Here is a 19,796-nt window from a genome sequence, read left to right as displayed (position 1 = left end):
TCTGCATTGTTTTTCCGACTAGGCTATTTGCGAATGAAGGTAAGCAGTGTCTGTTCTGCTATTTGGTATGGATAACGTACTATATTTATATTTATTGCTGAGTTATTGCCAGGCGGTACTGCTATTCTGTAGACAGAGCGCGATCTTGTCCTGCTGTTTGTGCTGTCGCCGGTCACAGAACAGCGCTTAGTGCACGCGTACACGCTAGTCATTGTGATCCTTGCCTTTCTCAGGTAATTCTTGCGGTAGGCATGCTTACACTCGATGACGAATCTAATTCGAAAGGCCTGTGAGAGCGGGCACTAAAGCCAGTAAAAGTATTACGCGCCCTTTTAATAGGAGTAGAGATGCGTGCAGTATGAAAGGTAGTTAAAAATGTGTGGCGCTGCTAGCGGGCCGCGTGCCTTCGACCGTTCTAAGGACAGTGGGAAGCGCTGTCTCAGGCTAGTGTTGTCTACTCGGAAATGCTGGGCGGAAGTACAGGCCGAAGGGCTCGATCGAAGCGTACTTCGGTCTGTGAAATGGGAACCAGAGTTTCTGAAATTTCAGGGATTCCTGTCGTGCTTGTAGAAAGCGCGCGGGCGACCCGCACTGCCACGCTTTCACGAGTAGACTCTTATATTCCTCATATTCCCAAAACAATAGTGCTAACACTGAATATCTGGTACTCTAGTTAGTGAGATGGGCGTTCATAGGTGGTTTTTAAATGAAGTTTATAAATGTGGCTATTTGATACCTAATCATGGTACCACAAGTTAGATACCGGCCGCGACGGCCGCATTTGGATGGAGGCGAAATGCTAGAGGCCCGTATGCGGTTAAATATCACTGCATGTTAATGAAACCAAGGTGGCATAAATTATCCTGACCCCCAACCTCCTACGGCGTTCCTCATAGCCTGAGTCACACTGGGACGTGATTAATGCATCATTTAACGGAAGGCCTACGATTTAATTGCGACTTTGTGGCTTTGGATCATATTTTGTTAATATTTTTTTAGTATATTTGTTATGGATTCATTTCTAGTAGGCCAATCTTAAGCCGGTCTTTTCCTTCCAGCAGAGCCACAGAAGTTGTAAATTTTGGGCAGCCGTTTCAAGGAGGAGCCTTCAAAGACCAGCACGGTCATCCATCACGAGCTCCTGCGCTAATAATTTGACTTGAAAAGATTGAAAAGATTGAAAAGATTTATTTCAGCAGAGCAGTTACAGCATCTGCTGCAGGGGCAGAGGCTAAAGGCTGTCGCGCCTGACGAGGCCTCTGTCCCTCTGCAGTCGACGTAAGTGCAATACAGTTTGAGCATAACAAGAAGGTAAGTCACATAATTAAAACAAAGGTGGATAAATAATGCCAATATGATGACAACATTAACACAGTATGATAAGTACAAAAAAAATGCAAGGATATTATACAGAGATTTTGTTCAGTAGACAATACATTGAAGGACACTTATAACAAAAATAAAGTGAAAAACCATAGTACAAGAGAAGGATACATCCTGTGTATGCATGTCATATGTACTCGTCACTCCCCGTACAAAACACCTGATATTATTAGGACATCTTTAATGCGCTTTTTGAATGTGCTAATATTAGATGCGAAATCCAAGTTACCTTCAAGTTTATTGAGAATCGAAGCCATTTGATAAGGAACTGTTTGTTTACCGTAATTGGTTCTAGTTTTTGGTATGCGTCTTTTATTGTGTCGGAAAGGATAAGTGGAGTTTTCTTCCCTGTCGCAAATGTGCAGCTTCCGGAGTTGTACGAACTGAAGTAGTTTATAGTAGTATAGCTGGTCAGCCCTCAGCATTTTATATTTTAAGAACAAAGGAGAAGTTTGTAGGAGCTGGTAACGTCCATAATAATTTTCATAACAACGTAATATCTTTTTCTGCAGTATTATGAGCTTATTGTAATTACCCTTTGTTGTGGTTCCCCACACCATCATCCCATATATTAGTTTTGAATAGAACAGGGAGTTGTACAACAATTGTTTTAGCCATAGAGGAATTATGTGCCCTACTTTGTATAAACATCCTACGGTTCGTGCTAGTTCATTTGTTAGATGATTCACATGTGGCGTCCATGACAATTCTTCCTGGAACCATACGCCAAGGAATTTTTGTTCTTTAACCAAGGAAAGACATTGGTCATCAAACTTAAGTGTTATTCTTTTGTGCAGTGGTTTGTTAACTGGGCGAAATACGATGAATGTTGTCTTTTTTGAATTCAGTTCTAGCATATTTTCCTTCAGCCAGCTGGACAAGTGCACTAGGTAGTTATTTACTTTGGTTTCGAGTGCTGTTATCTCATGCGATGTGAAAAAAATATTAGTGTCATCTGCATACATAATGATCTCTGGTGATTCAGGTATTTTCACAATATCATTAATATACGCGAGGAAGAGCAACGGTCCTAATATCGATCCCTGTGGGACACCCTGAGTTAGTTTTAACTGTGATGAACTTGAGCCATTAATGAGTACTATTTGATATCGATCATAAAGATAAGAAGATAAAAGTTGCAGGGCAACACCACGTACACCGTACATAGATAATTTGTGTAGTAAGATGTTGTATTGGATAGAATCGAACGCCTTTTTAATATCGAGAAAAAGTCCTACTGTGTATTTTCGATCCTCAATGTTAGAAATTATTTTATCCTTAATGTATAACAAAGCCTGCTCCGTTGATTTCCCTTTTCGAAAACCATATTGACTTTCTGTAATAATGTTCTGTTTATCAAAAAATGACACTAATCGGTTATGAATGACACCTTCAAAAATTTTTGAAAGCGTTGGCAGGACGGATATAGGGCGGTAATTTGCTAAGTTTTCAGGGCCCGCGCCTTTATATATAGGGGTGACTCTTGCTACCTTTAACTTTTGTGGAAAGACTCCTGTGGACAACGTAAGATTTATAATAAAGGCCAAACTAACGGATATCACAGCGGATATATACTTCAACTCAATCGGGCCGATGACATCGATTCCAGCAGCAGCATTATTTTTAAGCTTGTTTATTAACATTTCTACTTCGTGAGGAGTTGTTGGGCGCATATAAATTGACTCGCATAACGGTGCTATGGTCGATACTGACTGATCAGTGCAATTCTTTGTTGTACAGGCATTCGAGCCTACTTTAATAAAATGCATGTTCATAGCATTGGCGAGAGCATCACCGCGCACAATCTTGCCATCAATGGTGATTTCAGTAATATTTAAACACTTTTTAGTTCTTCCAGTGAGTGTATTTACTGCATCCCACACCTTTCTAGGATTTTCTCTTATGCTATCGAATTTACTATGGAAGTATTCTGCCTTAGCTTTCTTCAGATCGGATGTTAGTGCGTTCCGGTACTTTTTAAATTTCAAAAATAAACCTGGGTCTCTTTTGTGCAAAAATTCGTGGTACATTTTGTCCTTTGTTTTTATGCGGCTGTAAAGAAGTGAATTCATCCATGGTTTTCGGAATTTTTTGTTTCTACGAGAAATGACGTTTTCTTCTGGAAATGCCACATCATACGAGGAACGTAACAAGGTGAAGAATATATCGAAGGCTTTGTTAGCGTCTTTTTGTTTATAGATTTCACTCCAGTCAACTCTTTCTATCAGACGCGCAAAGCGCTGCAGAGTTTCATCAGTGATTTTTCGACGCGTATGAAGCAGCGCATCCGGGGCTTTCCTGGTTTTCTTTTGGGATACCGCAATAAAAAATAATGGCAAGTGGTCGCTCAAGTCAGATGAGAGCACTCCAGAATAAAATTCATGAGGTTCTAAATTTGTTACGCATACGTCTAACAGTGTAGCACTCTGTGTGGTTATTCTTGTTGGCATGCGTATGCTGTTTTCGGAATCGTATGTAGAAAGAAGAGTCTTTAGTTCGCTGGCGTGCAAGTCATTGGAAGAAAGGTCTATGTTTATATCTCCCAGAATAACGCATGAATATTGTTTTGCACCAACGAAGGAAAAAAACGTGTCAAGAAATTGCAAGAAGTTTCTTTTGTGCCCCATTGGAGGACGATACACAACTAAGATCACAAACTTCCCAACTCGTGCTCCTAGGCATTCAATATCTGGTGATATAAATGAGAAATCTTGTAATATTTCATACGTGAGTGTTTCCTTAAAATATACAGAGATTCCTCCGCCTCTCTTGTGTTCGCGATATACATGCCGAGGAATGTAGCCGGAGAAAAGTGGTGCATCATCAGGAGTTGTAATCCATGTCTCGGAAAAGGCCAGGATGTCATAATTTATTTTGAACGGTTCGAGAAACGTATTTATATCGTCACTCTTTTTTTTAATACTTCGAATGTTCACATGCATTGCGGAAAAAGTACTATCTCTGTTGCTGTGCTGGTTATTGAATTCCTGGGTGCTATAGTAGCCATACATGCTTAACCTGTGGTGTGCTGGTGTGTTTGCTGGTGTTTCGCTTGCTACTCTTATGCAGTAATCAGGGCCAGGTCCGCGTGACTAGCGATTTGAATAGCCGACCCGTGTTCTTCTTTACGGGCAAGTATTTTTCCGCCTGCAGTCCAAACGAACTTCCAACCGTTTTCCTTCTTTTTCTTGATTGCAGCAGAAAGCAGTACCTTGTTTGCCTGAGTTAGGTGTTCATTGACAAAAATTGGTTTTCCCGTTTCATCACCCAGCACAGTGGTATCAACTCTTTTTTTTCTGCATTTGTTCAGAATGTCATTTCGCTTGCTTCTGCGCACAAACCGCACGATGATGTTTTGCACATCTGAATTCTGCGTACGGACCCAGTGGCATGCATCGATATCAGCAGTATCAACTTTTTCACCAACATGGTCACCTATCTTTTGAACCACAGTGAGGGGATCAGTTCCGGAGGAAACACCTTTGATTTCTAGGTTGTTCAATCGTTGATATTGCTCAAGGTCTTCACATTTGCGCGCTAAGCGTTCGTTTTCTGCCTTCAGTTCCTGGTTCTGTCTGAACATTTCTTGCATTTCTTGCCTGAGCTGCTTTATTTCATCGGCCGTGTTCTTCACTTCAGTGCAAACATCAGTGCAGAATGAAACGCTGTCTTTTAGCTCGCGCATTTCAGCCCTGAAATCACGCTTAAAATTTTCAAATGCGGTTAGCAACTCTTGCAGCTCCTTCATATCTGTGGTTTCTTTTTCACACTCTTTTCCAGCGTTTTTCACGTTCCCCTTCCCCATTCTAACACATCATGCAGCAAGGGCAGTATTCGGCAGCAGTGCACCACAATAACAGACAAAATACATAAGGTAGAAACAGTTGCACACTGGAATTCTCACCTGCAAAAGCAGAGAGCAGAGAACGTTCCTTAGACAGGTGTGGTTAGCGCACTGCCGCCGAACTGCGTGGTGGGCTCGTTGCGGATGCCTTTTTATGCCGTGAATGGCCCCGGAAGCGCTGATAGCCTCTTCCCCTGTAGATTTCCGTGACGTAGGTATGGCGTTGCAAACGATGATCTTGCTTCCAGAATGCTATCTGTCTGGAACACGGCGAACGGGTTTTCGTTGCCAGGTAGCGCAGGATGCGGCGTGCAGAAAATCTGCAAAAGCAGAGAGCAGAGAACGTTCCTTCAAATCACTTCACTTCAAATCATCATGTGTTCAAAATTTCCTGGGTTGTTTTCTTCAGGTAAACAATATTTTCACATAAACCACCAGGTGTCAGAATCCATGTTTAAGGGACATCTGTTATAGCAGTCATGATTCCATGGGTAGTGTGAGAAGGTTTTCGCGCAGCTTCCGCCCTCACCGTTCGATCACGTTTCGCGTGGAACTCGCAGTAATACAGGACGTACTGCGTCCGCCGCTTTGGACGGCGGTAGCGCTGCTGAACACTCTCAAGGTTCGGTTACACTACACATTAATAGTCCAGAAAGCAGAAGAATGGACAGCCGTCGCTGTGGCTCAGTTGCTAGAGCCCCGGATGCAAAATTCGGAGGTATTAGGTTCGGATCCCACCGGCCGCATGTGGTAGTTTTTTCTTCTGCCCAGTTATCTTAAATTTTCACCTATCTACCTCCGGCTGATGCATACCACAAATTAAAATAAAATTATCTATGATCCTTGCCTTCGGTGACTTAGTTTCTTTAAAAGTATGTCATAACGGGCCCTACTTTTCTCCTCCCTTGTTTGCTCCATTGCATACCAGAATACCCAGCATATGTCGTTCCTCACATAGCAATGAAGAGAGCGGAAGTCTTAGAACGATTAATCCGAGCTCCTGACACTGAATAAAAGTCTTCTGTTAGGCGAATGAACAGATCGATGCTTCGCTAATCTGCGCAGAAGAACACGAGGTGATCTGTATAAGCTAATACCTTCAGTTCTTGATCCATAATACGAAAACCACTGACGCTCTACTATTTAAAAGACTTTATAAATACTAGACTATTTATAAATAAAGAATACTCTGAATAAAGCTATAAGACAGGGGTGGGGACAGTGGGCAACATTGTCTCACAGAGGACTGAACGCAGACTGGTTGTGAAAGACAGCCATTTAAAGTAACTCCTTGAATTTCACTCCTTGATAACTCCTTGATAGTTCCAATAACTCCTTGAAATTCACTCCTTGAATTTAAAATAAAGCACGTCGAGCAGTTTTTGTAACAAAGGCGTGTACTGGTAGAAAGAATTGCACCAAGATTTACGCGATTTAAAAGTGAGAAAAAAAGAAATTAATGGGACACTCGATCGAACGCCTAGGCCAGGTCCATTTGCATCAGTGCTAATTATTCATGACCATCACTGCAATGCTGCAACACTGTGCGCGCAGCATGTAGATTAGACTATATAGACCGTCCCCTCAAGCCACATGTTTGACGAGGAACAATCAAAGTACAACTTGGAAGCGTTAGCGGTTTTTCCAGGTCTTTACCAAAAATCTTATAATCAACATTAGAAAGGATGATTGGTTTGTAGCCGTTTACAATTCGTAGTTTTTATTTATCGGCAGTTTTTGGTATGAAGGCAACATGAGGTTTTGTAAATACCTCTGGCAGGATTCCAACGCTAATACTGGTCTCAAAAATTTGGAGTAGGGCAGAGGATAAAACAGATTTAAATGCCTTGTGAAACTCTCTTCAGAGGCCCTCAGTTACCGGGGTTTGAAAGTGGCAATCGATCAATTGCATCCTCTAATTCACCAATGGTTAAAGGACCACTTATTACCGTGCACTGATTCTCAGAAACGCCTAGTAATAGAGACTCAGATAATATCATCTCTGATACTTTTATTGACAAAAAGTGACGAAGTAATGCTCGGTGAATATTTCATCTGTACCTTTGACCTGGGCGCCAGCACAGTTGAGCACAGAGAACCGCTTGGCACACACGTGGCGACGGTAATGAAGCAAGGCCTGTCTAGTCGGCTCCTCAGTGTGCAAAGCACGCTTGCTGGTGTGTCGCACACGGGCCCGTCGAAAGCTTTCTGCACCGGGCGGTTGAAGGTGCACTTTATAGTTACAATTATATCTGTGTACAATCCAATATGGCTAAGATAGTTAATGTAGCCGACGGTTTCTATACAAATCTATACAGCAGCAAATGTAACTGGTACGTTAATGAGCTAGGCAGTAGAGCAAATCACTAGGGCTTTCCGCCAGTAGTGAAACAGGCAGTAAAGAAACCTTTGGGAGCAATGAAAAGGAGGAAAGCAGCTGGTGAGGGTCAGGTAAAAGCTGATCAGATGAATGACGGAGGGGAGATTGTGCTAGAAAAACTAGCCACACTGTATACGCAATGCCTTGCGACCACGAGCGTGCCAGAAGATTGGAAGAACGCGGAAACTATCATAACATATAAGAAAAGGCATTTCAAGGACTTGAAAAGTTACAGACCGATCAGCTTATTGTCTATTGCCGATAAGATATTTACGTAGGTAATCGCTAACAGAGTCACCCGCAAGGGCACTTTGAGTCTCAAGGTGGTGGTCCTTGGTGCCACGAGGAACCCTTAGCCCCCATACCGAAGCTGTAATCCACACCGTTGCGGTAAGTCGTAAGGCGAAGGGTAGAAACCATGAACGGTGGCGGTCACGGACATGATCAAGCCCCGGCCGACGGGCGCCTCATATGTAGACCGCGTGAGGGGCTCCGGGACCATCTTGTGTCTATAAGCGTGAAGCACAAGTGACAGAATAGGAATCCTGAATCCAGAGGTGACGCACGGATTCTCAATTACTCCCCCCCCCCCCCCTCTAAAAAAACGATCAGAACCGGGAACTACCCCACCGAAGGAATCAAAGTTTCGACTCCAAAATGTCCTGAAAATTCCCCACCCCCCCCCTCGTTCTTGATAGTGCAAGCTGTCTGTTGAGCAAAATGGTCCAGTGGCTGCGCTATCAGTGTTCGTGATACAAAAGTGGCTTGAGTCCAATATAGGTGAGGAATATGAGGGAAAAAAACTCATCCGGAGATCTGCTTACAAAAGAAGTCCAAGAAACAGTGATATATTACTCAGACAACAGAAACTTGCTGACCTTTACTTTACAGTAACACCTCACAGAAGCCTGCACAGCGTTCAGGAAGTAATCTTTGAGCGGCTTCTAATGACGGAGGATGACAACGATCTCGTCAAGAATTAGCGTGACCAAGGAGTGACATACCTTCGCCGCGTCACTATAAGCCAGAAAGGAGAAGAAATAAAAGCAGCTCACTTCATTCTAACATTCGGCAGCACTCCATTTCCCGAGTCTGTCCGGGTTGCATTCATCAGGTGCCCAGTGCGCCGATACATCCTTATTCGTAGGAGATGTATCTATTGCCAAAAGCATGGACATGGCACCAAGACATGTAGAGCCAAGGAGACCTGTGCCAAATGTGCCGAAACCGAACATGACAAAGACAGCTGCCAAGCTACTGAAACAAAATGTGCAAATTGCAAAGGTCCGCACGCAGCCTACTCGGGAATCTGTGAAGTCTTCAAAAATAAAAGCAAATAATCAATCTGAATGTACGTGAAAATATATCCTACCCTGAGGCACGAAAAAAGTTCAGTGAACAGACATGAAGATCTTATGTTGATGTTGTGCGCCGGGGGCTGAGCGGCACTGGTGACAGTGGGCCCAAAGTACATCATCGTTGATGTGTGCCAGTCCCATCACCCACCCGAACGGCACTCCGGTGTCGGCCCAATTGTCATCCCAGCGGTGCACCTGACAGCGGCCTCTGGGACAACCAAAGTTAGTGGGAGTGGAAATACAGCACTCCAACTTCAGGCCGTTGCCAAGGCAGGGCTATCAAGATCTCGTACAGGTGCAGCCAAGGCTGCCCTGAAGTCTCAAAAGAAAGGCTCGCTATCCTCTAGGCCGGCAGGCCGCACAGCTTCTCCCCATATCGAGAAGACACAAATCCGTACCCATGCAGGTTCTTCGTGGAAATCCAGCGCCTCCTACTAGGCGATGGATATAAGCAGTAGCCCGCCTCCGCTGCAGCGCGACTCTCTTGAAGAAAAAAAAGGAGGGAAAATATCCATAACGGGCCCCACAAAATAGGGACCATAGTGTTTTAAATACATCCCCAAAAGGTGTCAGATACGGCGTTTCTTATTCACTGCAACTGTCGAGGCATGTTACAAAAAACTACATTGATGTAAAAGATAATCTGGATTTATATTCCCTGGCTGTTTTGTGTCTCCACGAGGCGCACTTAGGATCAAAACGTAAAAATATTTGAAATAAATATGAAGTCTCGTCACGACCGAGAGAGCAAATGGGCTCTCGGTGGCACCGCCATAGTCGAAAGCAGTGTGGCCACTCGCGAAATCAAGCTTCAGACTACATTTGAAGCTTTTGCAGTCACTGTTGAACATTTCAAACAATTGCATTATGTTCCGTATATTTTTAACCACACCTGACAGTAACACTCCATGAGTTTGAAAAACTTTTTAATCAATTACCAGAGCCATATCTGTTATTCGGGGATTTTAATGCTCACTCCATTTTGTTGGGAAGCGAACAGACACCAAATGCTGTATCATAGAAGATTTTATTCTGTGCTATAATATATCCCTTCTTAATACAGCCAGACACACATACTGCTCTCTGAACTCAGGAAAATTGAGCTGCATAGATTTGTCTCTTATATCACCTTGCATTTTTGTTCATTTTAAATGGGATGTCTTGGGCAACCCGTATAGCAGCGATCATCTCCCGATTCTTATGAAACTAACAACTTCACCAGATATCATTCCAAAAAAACCACGACGTTAGAAGCTGCACTCGGCTGAGCGGTGTTTCAAGAAAATGCCAGCCTAGAAGAAATAGATCCAGATAACTTAGAGAAGAACTTCATGAAATTTTCACAACCTGCACTATTTCCACTGCGCGCTTGGCTATACCTCAATCCTCTGGAGTGGTGAGACAAAACCACAAAATCTGGCGCACAAAAGAATCTAGAGTAGCAAGAAAGAAACAAAAACAAAGCATGGGGAATCTTAAGCTGGCACCCCACATAGAAAAATCTTATAAATTTTGAAAAGGCGAGAGCAAAAGTTTGATAGATCCGCCGTAATGCCGAAAACACTTTGTTGCAAAGTTACGAGAAATCCATAAATAGCTCAACAACATCAAAAGAAATGAGAGAGAAGGTGTGAAAGCTGAAAGGTAAATACTCCTCAGTCACACTTCCCCTTCTAACAGCCCCTATTATGCACACAAACATCGAATAACGGGCAGACATTTTAGGTGAATATTTTCCGGAAAATTCCAGCTGATCACATTATACAGAATGATCTAAAATACAAAAACACAGCCGAGATTCAACGGCTCCCTACAACTGGCTATACAAAGGAACCATTTAATAATCTTATTATAGTTCATGAAATCCACTCACTCTTGTCCACTGGTGAACAGACTGCGCCCGGCCCTGAAGAAATACGTTATCAAATGCTTTCTCCCCTCTCTGAACCTGCCGTAGGGGCACTTCAAATTTTTTGATAAGATTTGGGTATCGGGAAAACGACCCGAAGCCTGTAAGAAGGTCATCATCGTTCAATTTCCAAAAACCCGAAAAGCCACCAACATTTCCCAGCAGTTATACTCCAATAGCCCTTAGCAGCTGCCTTAAGATATCTTTTGAAAGTATCGTGAATAATAGATTAACTTTCGTGCTAGAAGCTCGAAAGCTTCTCGATGTCCATCAGTGCGGATCCAAAAAGGCATGCTCCACTACAGACCACCTCGTTTGTCTTCAAGGTACTGTCCGTGAAGTTTTTATACACAAACAACTCTGTCTTGCTGTTTTTTTCGATTTAGAGAAAGCATATGACACAAACAGCAGGTTAGGGATTCTTCAGGACTTGGCTGAACTTGGCATTTGCGGCAGGATGTTGGCCTGCCTAAAAGACTTCCGTCAAACCGTTCATTCCATGTACGCCCTGGTTCAACACTCTCGAGAATTTTCATTTAGGAAACTGTAGTGCATCAAGGGTGTATTTTAAGCAGTACCCTCTTTGTTGTTAAAATGAATTGTGTTAGTCAAATTGTATTAGTCAAAGGTGCAGTATGCATTCAGCCTATGTCGGCGATCTTCAGATAGCTTGCACATCCTCGAACATACCAACATGCGAAAGGCAAGAGCAGTTAACAATAAATAAACTTTTAAAACGGACTGACCGAAATTGTTTTCGGTTTCCCCCACAGAAAACAGCGGCCATTCTTTTCGCAATCAAGCGTGGTCTTCAGAGAGATCCTAGCCTACACCTCAACGAAACCTAATAACCGGTAAATAGTGACCACGAATTCCTAGTCATAGCTTTCGACAAAAAACTGTTCTTCTTGCCCCACATAAAGAACCAGAAGAAGAAAGCTTCCTGATCCCCAAATATCTTAAAGGTGCTTTCATGTAACTGCGGGGGATCTGATAGGACCCGTCTTTTACACATCTACCGTAGCATAGTTCGCTCCTGCTTAGATTATGGGTGCATAGTGTACATTTCGGCTCAGTCGTCCTACCTGAACCAATGAGATCCAGTACATTTATTTATTTATTTATTTATTTATTTATTTATTATACCCTCAGGGTACAAACGTACATTATAGAGGGGAGGGGCGGATGCAGAGGCATACAGATTGTACACAAAAAAAATGTACTAGTAAAAAATATACACAATCTCTGTAAAACCAGTACAAAAACAAAAGTAAGCACGCAAAAGGACTGAAAAAGAACAAAAGTACGAACGGTAAATTTCCAAATCGGGAACAGAGTTAATAAATACAGAAAAGCATGACAAAGAAAACAAATATAAAACAAGGAATACAGTTCCTAATAAACAAACAATGATAATGGGAATATGAACGCTATGAAAGCCATGATGATAATATGAGCACCAGCCATGAAAAGAAACTTTGTATTATGGATATAAAGTTCTCAATTTCAGATATGCTTGTTAATGATGCTCATAGGTTATTCCAGTCATTGCTTGTCCATGGAATAAATGAGTATGAATGTGCAAGCGTATTTGATTGTGGAATATTTACCTTTTCGCTGTGGTCACGGCGAGTTGAAATGTATGACGGTGGTTGAGCCCAAATATAGCAGAAGGTTGTGTTATGGTACCATATTTTATGAAAGAGAGACAGGCGAGATAGCTTTCTTCGGGTCGATTAAAGTGTTAGTTGTAAGTAGGTTTTCATATTAGTAACACTAGCGGTCCTTTGGTAGTTGTTTAAGATAAACCAGGCTGAGCGATTTTGTATTGCCTCAACAGAATGTATGAGTGTACGTGACTGGGATCCCAAACAGATGACGCGTATTCAAGTTGTGGACGAATGTGAGTTGTGTACAATAATAATTTTAATGATGATGGTGCAAGGCAGAAATTTTGGCGTATTTATCCAAGGGTGCTACTGGCTTTGGAAGCGATGTGATGACATACGATTTCGAAGTTAGTTTATTGGTAATGAGAACTCCCAGATACCTGTATGATGTCGCCGATTCTAATGAGACGTTATTAAGCATATATGTGGGACTTATGTGGTTAGTGCGAGATACCCTCATTGATTTGCATTTGTTAATATTTAATTGCATACACCATGCATTACATCATTCCACAATATTACTGAGGTCATTCTGAATTAATACAGCATCTGAGGCATCAGTTAGCTTATGGTATAAAACACAGTCGTCCGCAAAAAGACAAGTTTTGGAGCAAACGTGACAAGGTAAATCATTTATGTAAATCAGGAATCAGAGAGGACCTAGAACCGACCCTTGCGGAACGCCGGATTGAACTGGGGCGGAGGATGAGTTCACTTCACTGGTGGTTACAAACTGAACGTGGGATGTGAGGAAAGCATTAATCCAGTCAATCATTGCAGGGTCTATGCTTAAGAAGCTTAGTTTATGAAGAAGTAGTGTATGGTTAACTTTGTCGAAAGCTTTGGAGAAATCGAGGAATATGCAATCAGTTGAAAAGCCACAGTCTAGATAGGCATGCAGATCATTAGTGAAAGAGGCTAGCTGAGTTTCACAAGAGAAATTTTTGCGGAATTCATGCTGCACACTGCAAAAAAGCTGTTATCTTTATGAAAGTTAACTAGATGCGTGTATATAATGCGCTCCATGATTTTACACGGTACGGATGTAAGGGTAATTGGCCTGTAGTTGAGCGATTATATATTGGACCTGACTTGTGGATGGGGATTACGTTTCCAGTTTTCCAGTCATGAGGTATACTACCAGAGTTATACGACTGAGAAAAAATGCACTGTAGTATGATTGAACAGTATTCCACGGTATGTTGCAACAATTTAACATTGATCTCGTCGACTCCACAAGATAATTTGAGTTTTAATTTGTTTATTATGGCTTTGATGCCAGTTGCTTCAAATATTATGGGTTCCATCAGGTGATAATTGATAGCATTTAGAGCTGGCATTTAATTGGTAAGCACAGGGGATGAAAATGACTGAACGAATAGGTTGTTAAGTACTTTGGAACAAAGGTGAGGCGGTACTGATTCCCCAGAACTCGTGAGTGGTAATAAGCCGTCCTTATTAGTACTTCCTCGTATAACATTCCACAAACGTTTTTGATTAGCCTTTAATAATTGTGGAAGAGTAGTGTTAAAAAATGAAAACTTAGCTGACCTTAAGGAAGTACTATAAGACTTTGTCGCTGTTTTGTACGCTAGCCAAGCTGTCGGTTTTGAAGGCTGTTTAGCTGAACGCAATAAACGCTTTTTTTTTTGTTGGATAACCTGTTTAAGTATCTGTTATACCAAGGGGCTTTACTCCTGGTGTAGGCGGTTCTAAGGGGAGGTGTCGGCTGATTAATTCGGAAATTTTTTCTTTGACCGTGCGCCAGTTAGTTTCTATGGGCCGATCCTGACAGAGTGGTAAAAAAACGTCTAAAATTGACCAGAGTACGCTGTTTATGGTGGTGTAATCAGCTTTGTTATAATCACGAAATTTTCTTTTCTGTCGATTAATTTTTGTTTCAGTCACAGTTAGCGTGAAGTGTAATTCAATTCAATTCACCTTTATTTTGAACATTTCACAATGTTTACGGTCTCCCAGGAAAAAAGCTGTAGTAACAGCCTGACGAGGCCTGGAAGCCGGCGGCAGGCAACAGTGACAGCAGTACAAAAAATTATATGCAAGATAACAATTGCTATCACATTTTATCACGGTCACATTTTATCACAGATTTACAAAAATAAGAGGTGAAGTAAATGAATCAAAAAATATATTGAGATGTTATACAAAGGCCAGGGTTAACATGCACATCAAACTGCAAAAAAGCGATAATGGCACATATGAGAGGTTAAACTACCATGTGTATGTTTTTATTGTACACGTTACCATTTTACGCCAGAAACAGCAAACACGGGTCACACCCGAAACATTGAACGCAAAATTTTGCGCGTTATTCGAGCGTTATTAAAATTAGATAGAGTGATCTTATTTAGTAACACTGGCACTGTATAGCTTAATGACTGGAGAAGGTAATTAGTTCGGTGGTGTGCAATCGACCATTTTTCAGGGGCACGTGTTTTCGAAATGTTACAGCGCAACGTTGCACCTTAGAGTGAGAGAAGGAATTCTTTATACATTTCGTTAGCAAAATAAAAGTGGTAGAGGAGGCGGTAACTATAAAGAGACTCTATATTATTAACATGTTGGTGACGAAATAGCGGGGCTGAAGGATGTAAATATGGCACATTGCTTATGCAACGCCTGGATTTTTTTTCTAGACGCAGAAGTGTACCGACGTTTTTTTTTTTGTAGTCGTTCCCCATACTAGTGTGCAATAGTTAAGGTGTGAACGGAAGAGTGCAAGGTAAACTTGTAGTCTAATGAATATCGGAAAGAGATCACGGGTTCGAAATAAGGCACCTACAGCAGATGAGAGTTTTTTAGCCATTTGCTCAACATGACTGTCCCATGTCATCTGACTAGAGAATACGACACCAAGTATTTTATGTTCTTTCACGATATCTATTTCATTAGGCCCCAATTTTAGCTCACGACTGGCCTGGCGTTTGTTTTTAGGCGCAAATGAAATTATCTTTGTTTTGTTCACTTTTATTTTTAAGCTGTTTGTTTCGGACCATTTCAGTAGTTTTTACAACGCATTATTTGCCATTTTAAACAAATCAACTTCATTAGTTGAGCTAAAGAACAAGCTTGAATCATCCGCATATAGTACAAATACGGCCTTATCATGAGCAGACATAAGGTCATTTACATAAACAATCCATAAAAACGACCTAAGAATACTACCCTGTGGAACACCGGATGAAATCTATTGGAAAGTGGAGCAGTAACCATTAATGTCAACACACTGGGATCGGCTGGTTAGGTACGACTGCAAAAGAGCATTTGTTAGCCCACGGGCACCATAATGATCTAGCTTATTAAGGAGAGTTGTGTGACATATTGAATCGAAGGCTTTACTGAAGTCTATATATATTCCCAGTGTATATTCATTAGCTTCAATGTTTTTTATGATGATTTCCTTTTGTAACAGAAGGGAAGATTCCGTTGACCTATCCTTACGAAAACCATGCTGACTTTCTGATAAGATATTGTGTTTAGTAAAAAAGCCATCCAGTCGGGTAAGCATAATCTTCTCAAGGCCCTTTGAGAAGATTGGAATTATAGATATTGGTCTGTAGTTGCTTAGATCGTTCCTGTTTCCGCCCTTATATACAACAGAAACCTTTGCACGTTTCATGTCGTTAGGAAAAATGGCAGATGCTAGCGAAAGATTGAATATATGCACTAAGTGGGGAGATAGGAGATCAAGAACATGTTTTATAGGTTTAATCTGAATGCTGTCAATGTCAAGGGCTTTGCTATTCTTCAGGCTTAGAAACGTGTCAAAAACTTCAGATTCATCTTTTGGTTTTAAAAACATGGTCTCAGGAAAATCTTTCAGTGGACAGCATGAGACCTTACCCGGTGACGAGTCTTTTTTTGGTCTGGCAGCAAAGTGGGCATTAAAACGATAAGATAATGCAGGTCCAGAAATTGGCTCACCATAAACGATGATCTCGAGCATATTGTTACGTAAATGTAGGCACACAAGAAGTAGTCACTGAGGAATGCTGACAGCAGCTCACAGCAGCTCAGTCGAACCACTGCCGGCCAACGGCGCACAGATCACACTTCGTCCTCTTCGCGCTCATTGCACGAGCACAGCACTGTCTTCTTCGTTGTCCACTGACACAACTTCCGGCGGCCAAAGCATCGTCCCGATGCTAAGTGGAAGACGGAGCAGGTGCACGGTATGGCTTGAGGCGAACCACGTGAACAACGTCAGTGGTAGGGGGGGTGGATGACGACGGAGGGTCGAGGGGGGCAATCTCATAAGTCACGGCGGTCACCTGACGGAGCACGCGATAAGGGCCCTTATACTGATGTAGGAGTTTTTCTGAAAGGCCGACACGGCGAGAGGGATACCAAACGAGGACGAGTGATCCTGACGTGTAGTGTACTGGGCGATGTCGGCGGTCGTAAACTGACTTCTGGTAGGCCTGGGAGGCGGTGAGACGGTCGCGGGCGATTTCGCGGGCCGAGGTTGCTTGAGCGATGGCGTCACGTGCGTAATCCGTGGTCGAGGCCGAAGAAGGCGGCAGGAGTGTATCCAGTGGCAACGCAGGATGCCGGCCATACAAAAGATAGAAAGGCGAATAGTCCGTGGTAAATTGTAAGCAAATGTTACATAGGGCAAGGCAATGTCCCAATCACGATGGTCGGGTGCGACGTACATGGATAGCATGTCAGTAAGGGTCCTATTCAGGCGCTCGGTAAGCCCGTTCGTTTGAGGATGGTACGCTGTAGTGAGTTTATGCTGCGTGGAACAGGACCGGAGTATGTCGTCAACTACCCGGGACAAAAAGTAGCGGCCGCGGTCCGTCAGCAATTGGCGTGGGGCACCGTGATGAAGGATGACATTTTGCAACAGGAGATTCGGCGACATCGGTGGCGCAACTGGTTGGTAAGGCACGTGTGATAGCGTACCGAGTGGCGTAGTCAGTCGCGACGGCGATCCAACGGTTGCCGGAACTGGACGTAGGAAAAGGTCCGAGGAGGTCTAGTCCGACACGATGAAAGGGTTCCAGAGGTACGTCGATAGGCTGCAGAAGGCCGGCAGGCAAAGTGGAGGGCCGCTTCCTTCGTTGACAGAGGTCACAGCTGGCAACGTAACGGCGAACACTACGGTAAAGGCCGGGCCAAAAGAAGCGGCGTCGGACCCGATCGTACGTGCGGGAGACACCGAGGTGTCCCGCGGTGGGCAGGTCGTGTAGTTCCGCGAGGACAGACGAGCGGAGACGCTGAGGAACGACGAGCAGGAGCGGAGGGCCGTCAGGGCGAAGGTTGCGGCGGTAGAGGATGTCATCCTGAAGGACAAAGAGTTGGAGCGAAGGATCGGGGTTGGCACAGGTGAGGCGGTCAATAAGGGGACGCAAGGAGGAATCTTGCCGTTGCTCGGCCGCGATGTTAAGCAGATCAGAGATAGCGAATAAGCATGGGCCGAGGTCACTGTCTCCAGGATCTGGCGGCTCCACAGGGTGACGAGACAGGCAGTCAGCGTCTTGATGTAGGCGCCCGGACTTGTAAACAACGGTGTAAGAGTACTCTTGCAGGCGCAGTGCCCAACGACCAAGCCGGCCTGTGGGGTCCTTCAGCGAAGAAAGCCAGTAAAGAGCGTGGTGGTCCGTCACAACTGAGAAAAGGCGGCCAAACAGGTAGGGTCGAAATTTAGCGACCGCCCAAACAAGGGCGAGGCACTCGCGCTCCGTTATGGAGTAATTGCGCTCGGCGGTGGAAAGAAGACGGCTGGCGTACGCAATGACACGGTCTTGACCTTGGTGACGTTGGGCGAGCACAGCGCCGATACCATATCCGCTGGCGTCTGTGCGAACTTCAGTTGGTGCCGACGGGTCGAAATGGGCCAATATAGGAGGGGAAGTGAGCAATTGGATTAAGGAAGAAAAGGCCTCTCCTTGGGCAGGGCCCCAGGTAAAAGGGCTGCCTTTCTTAAGGAGGTCGGTGAGGGGACGTGCGATGCCAGCAAAATTTTTGATGAAACGTCGGAAATAAGAGCACAGGCTTAAAAAGCTGCGTACGTCCCTGGACGATTGCGGAAGAGGGAAGTCTTTGACAGCTTGAACTTTAGCAGGGTCCGGGCGGACACCCGAGGCATCGACCAGATGTCCAAGGATGGTCAGTTGGCGACGAGCGAATTGGCATTTCGACGAGTTGAGCTGCAGCCCGGCTTTACGGAAGACAGAAAGAATGCTCGTCAGTCGTTCGAGGTGCGTGGAAAATGAGGGCGAAAAAACCACGACGTCGTCTAGGTAACACAGGCATGTAACCCATTTAAATCCTCGAAGCAAGGAGTCCATCATTCTCTCGAAGGTAGCTGGCGCATTGCAGAGACCGAACGGCATAACTTTGAACTGATATAAGCCGTCTGGTGTGACGAATGCAGTCTTGTCACGGTCTTGGTTATCCACAGCAATTTGCCAATAGCCGGATCGAAGGTCGATGGAAGAGAAAAATTTGGCTCCGTGAAGGCAATCCAAAGCGTCGTCAATTCTGGGGAGAGGATACACGTCCTTTTTCGTGATGCGGTTAAGGTGCCGGTAATCAAAGCAAAAGCGCCAGCTCCCGTCTTTCTTTTTAATTAGGACAACTGGTGAGGCTCAAGGACTCGACGAGGGCTCTATAATGTCTTTGGTAAGCATTTTGTCCACCTCCTGCTGAATGATGTTCCGTTCTGTACTGGAGACCCTATACGGACGTCTGTGGATAGGAGCGGCGTCACCGGTGTTAATGCGATGCGTAACCACAGAGGTCCGAGCCAAAGGGCGGTTGTCGAAGTCAAAGATGTCGTGAAATGGGGAAAGAAGACACCTGAGGTCGTGAGTTTGTGCTGGTAAGAGGTCAGGGGCAATAATTTTTGCGTATTGGTCAGATGGTAGGACATCGGACTCGGGGCATTTCGGCCGGTGACAGCTGATACAACGCAGTCGGAAGCAGGGCACAGCGTGGCGAGCGACATGCCTTGGGGAAGCGGCTGAACGTGCGATGAAAAGTTGAGGATAGGAAGGGACGCTCGATTGGCAAACATAGTGACCACTGTATGTGCAAGGGCAACACTCCGTGTGAGAGGCACATCAAGGGCTGGAGTAACGATGTATTGGCCATCGGGAACTGGTGGGACGGAAGAGAATGATACGTAAGTGACGGCATCGGGTTCAGGCGGACAAAATCCACGATACATAGGCGATGGACAACTGGAGCCGGTGGCTCCTCGTTAAAAGGTAGGGCGAGCTGA

Source organism: Amblyomma mixtum, chromosome 3, assembly GCF_055824585.1.
Source record: "Amblyomma mixtum isolate Tamu chromosome 3, ASM5582458v1, whole genome shotgun sequence".
NCBI lineage: Eukaryota > Metazoa > Arthropoda > Arachnida > Ixodida > Ixodidae > Amblyomma > Amblyomma mixtum.
This window is presented reverse-complemented; position numbering follows the sequence as displayed.